This window comes from Schistocerca americana, chromosome 2, assembly GCF_021461395.2.
Source record: "Schistocerca americana isolate TAMUIC-IGC-003095 chromosome 2, iqSchAmer2.1, whole genome shotgun sequence".
NCBI classification, from domain to species: Eukaryota; Metazoa; Arthropoda; class Insecta; order Orthoptera; family Acrididae; genus Schistocerca; species Schistocerca americana.
The window spans coordinates 803,563,830-803,568,502 of record NC_060120.1 but is presented as its reverse complement, the minus strand read 5'-3'; positions in this window follow the sequence as shown (position 1 = coordinate 803,568,502).

Here is a 4,673-nt window from a genome sequence, read left to right as displayed (position 1 = left end):
GCTGGGGGGAACAGCTGAGCATAACATCGTTGCGCTGCTTTGTTACTACATTCAGTGAAACCACACCAGAGTTGCATATCGATCTTCATTTGTAAATCTATCCATATTGCTGTGTATTGCAGTTAACGTACAACTAACACTGGCGGAAGAACAAAATCGGGACAGAAGAGAGCAGTATTCAATGCGAGCGTGAGGACGAGGAACAGACCTGACATTACTGGTGTCAACAGCAAATAACATGAATGAATGGAACAAGACACACAGCGCACAGTGTCGTCGTACGTACTGCTATGCAGGTATTTTCAGTGTAGTAAAGATACAAACGTAAGTGGATGTAAGAAGTCAAAGAAAATGAAACAACTCCATGACGATCGACCGGCGACCATGGGTCCCTTACTACAAAAAAATGGCTCTGAGCACTATGGGACTCAACTGCTGAGGTCATTAGTCCCCTAGAACTTAGAACTAGTTAAACCTAACTAACCTAAGGACGTCACAAACATCCATGCCCGAGGCAGGATTCGAACCTGCGACCGTAGCGGTCTTGCGGCTCCAGACTGCAGCGCCTTTAACCGCACGGCCACTTCGGCCGGCTCCCTTACTACAAAATAGTCAGAAAATACCGCTGTACAAACTTCAAAATTATGTCACTGGATTTATGGTTTACCGAACCACTGTCCACAAGCTGACCTTACTGTGCCAGGAATGCAATATGACGATCTCTAATGAAAATACAAAGCTAAAGGAATTAAGAGGAGTGGAACGTATAAGAAAACGAGTGGAAGGATTAAAATATTTTGGAAATGAAATGAGTTGCTGCCACACATATAATCCACAACCCACCGTACGGTGCGTGACAGAGAGTTCTTTGTGCCAGTATTATCGCTTTTCCGTTCCATTTCATTCCAGTATAGAGCGAGGGATAAATGTCTGCCTATATATGCATCCTAATGTATCTTACTTAACACGTGATCGCTACGCGAACAATGTTCACATTATTTTTCGGATGTACTAAAGTTCAAAGACAACATCTGTCACACTTTTGTATGGAATTTACTAGAAATACGTTCCACCGAAAGTACGGTTTGGGTGGTTTTGGTATAGTACATAAATGGCGTAGTAAATGGTAGGATTACCTGTAGTATTGGCAGCATCGGTAAGGAAAGAAACATAAATGAATTTGTGTGAGAGAAAAAGTTATAAAAATTTGCTGATCACGAAACTTCTGCTCTTTTATGTAGCTAAAGCAACTACTTTCGATGCTAGTACTGTTTACACGCAGAAACATAAAAATATATAACAATTGTTATTTTATACTCAATAGAACCTCATGATCAAATGCAAGAATTTCTTGTTATTATTTATAAATGCGAAAGTTGTTTATGAATAAAAGAAATATGTTTTATATATAAGGTCTACGAAGTACTGAAGCGATGTTTTGATATATTTTTGTTTTGAGTTTTTTTTAAATTTTACCCTTTTGTTGAGGTCTTTGCATTTTCTCGAGCTATATGATAAATCTGTATTGTTTTCTTTCTTTCTAATACAGTTTACCTTGTTACACATTACAAATCAACAATTTCCGAGTAAAGCTTAAATTAAAGACCAAAAATTTCAATTTTTGCTATAAATACTATTTACTTTTAAAAACAGACAAAAAGTTAACTATGTAGAAGAAAAACGTGTTTTAGGTTACCCAGCTCTTTATATATTCTCATTCAATTTCAAGACAGTTCACAGCTTGTGTATAAGGGGATCATATACGCGAAACTGGTGATCGTTTTGCGCTAGCGCCCGATGGGTATGCAACACGTCTGACGTATAGGCAACATGGGACGGCCTCAAGTGACCAAAGCTACCAGAAAAACGACCAACTCTAGGTTTACTTGTGGCAGTCTACGATAGCCTATGGTAGTTTAAAACTTTAGGGTGCACCAACACGTAATGATCCTAGTACTGTGTCTCTGTGTCTGTTATGCTGATTGACTTGAACTCCTAGCCGTGGTGCAATACTGCTTTACAGAGGCAGTGCACTTTCCCAAGGAACTTGTAAAAAAATGGTTCAAACGGCTCTGAGCACTATGGGACATAACTTCTGAGGTCATCAGTCCCCTAGAACTTAGAACTACTTAAACCTAACGAACCTAAGGACATCACACACATCCATGCCCGAGGCAGGATTCGAACCTGCGACAGTAGCGGTCGCTCGGTTCCAGACTGTAGGGCCTAGAACCGCTCGGACACTCTGGCCGACCATTGTAAACAGTCCTAGATTCGCCTTCCAACGTAATTGTCTCTTTTGTTCTCGTTTATAAGCTTCATCTTACATTTGTTCACATTTAAAGAGAGCTGATGTTTCTTACATAAAGTAGAAACAGGGCATATCCTTACGATCGTCCAACGACGAAAAATTCCTGTAATCTGCAGTACCGTCGGCGAACGGTCTTATACAGGGTGAAAAGTGTTTAAACCGACAAACTCTGGGAGGTTGTAGCGGACATCAAGACAAATATTTTTCCCTAATGCCATGTTTTCCTGTAGGGACTATTTAAACCGGTAGAGGAAGATTTCTCTGGCGGCAAATTAATTAAACCAACAAACACTTTTCCATTTTTTTATGACCAAGAGACAACACATAACACAACCCAATTTCAGTTACAGTAGATTTTCAAAAATTCCTCCATTGACACGTAAACAAAGATTACACCGTTGGATCACGATCTGTCTGACACGGGCAAAAACCCTAGGAGTATCCTGAATTGTTCCTGCTGCTGCTACTATCCGGGCAAACAGATCCTCTTCTGATGCAACAGGAGTTGCGTAAACAAGGTTGCGCATCTCTCCTTACACGAAAAAGTCCAGAGGGGACATATCTGGGTATCGACCAGTCCATGGTAGAGGACCACCTCTGCCAATCCACGTTTCTGGGAACCGTCGGTCCAGAAATCGACACACACGATGACTGAAATGTGCCGGCGCCCCGTCATATTGGAACCACATACGTTGTTTTGTAGGGAGCTCGACGTCTTCCAGCAATTCTGGCAATGCTCTGGCAAGAAAATTGTAGTAGCGCCTGCCATTTAATGTCCTAGGTAGCACATACGGCCCAATTAAACAGTCCGCAAGAACATCAACCCACACATTAACAGCCGGCCGAAGTGGCCGTGCGGTTAAAGGCGCTGCCGTCTGGAACCGCAAGACCGCTACGGTCCCAGGTTCGAATCCTGCTTTGGGCATGGATGTGTGTGATGTCCTTAGGTTAGTTAGGTTTAAGTAGTTCTAAGTTCTAAGGGACTGATGACCTCAGCAGTTAAGTCCCATAGTGCTCAGAGCCATTTGAACCATTTGAACCTCTCTCCAGACATGCGTATTGTGCATGTTGAAGACTCCATCACGCCCGAACCTCCTTTCATCGGTAAACAACACAGACGATGGAAATGTAGGATGCATTTTACACTGTTCCAGGTACCACTGCAAAAATTGTGCTCTGGGTGGATAATCAACTGATTCCAGGTTGTGGACACGCTGTTAATGAAATGGAACTAACAATTGCTCTCAAAGGACTGTTCTTACATTCGTCTGATTCGTCCCCATGTTACGTGCAATAGCACGAGTGCTGATTGAAGGATCCCACTCCACATGCTGCAAGACAGCTTCCTCAAACTGCAGCGTTATTACCGTGTGACGGTGACCCTGTCCAGGCAATCTGCTAAATGAGCCAGTCTCACGCAGACGTTGGTACACAGCAGCAAAGGTCATATGATGCGGGATACGGTGATTAGGATATTGGTAATAAACCTGCTGTGCATCTCGTCCGTTGTGGTGCGCTACGTAGTACGGACCAACCATATCAGTGTACTCACTCCAGGTGTATCGCTCCACTACTACACTGGTGGACAGCAGTTGCCTACAACTGAAGAGCGTCATACGCCCTCCAACAACTGAAGATCGTAATACGGCCTCCACCGGTTTAAATAATCCCCCTAGGAAAAAATGATATTAGGGAAAAATATTTGTTTTGATGTCCTCTATGATCTCCCAGAGTTTGTCGGTTTAAATACGTTTCACCCTGTATAGCTCAAAATGTTCAAATGTGTGTAAAACTTAATTGGACTTAACTGCCAAGGACATCAGTTCCTAAGCTTACACACTACTTAACCTAAATTATCCTAAGGACAAACACACACATCCATGCCCGAGGGAGGACTCGAACCTCCGCCGGGTCCAGCCGCACAGTCCATGACTGCAGCGCCTTAAACCGCTCGGCTAATCCCGCGCGGCTCTTATTTAGCTATTATTCGTATTTCGTAAGTCTTTGGGTAAGGGCCTTATTACGCTTCCGTTTAGAACATTCATTTTTGTAGAAGTGTCGTGCACCTTTCGAAAATCTAGGGAGTCTGAAACTATTGGTTTATCAGTTGTTTTGCACACAAGAGTGCCCTATGCTGCTATCACGTAAAGTTTGACTTTCCGCTGCAAAATAAATTCTTTCTCAATCTAAAAGTCCAATATGTAGATAAAAATGTGATATTCCAGTGTATTTGTGGTACGATAAACAGGTACACCAAATGGTTCAAATGGCTCTGAGCACTATGGGACTTAACATCTGAGGTCATCTGTCCCCTAGAACCTGAACTACTTAAACCTAACTAACCTAAGGACATCACACACAT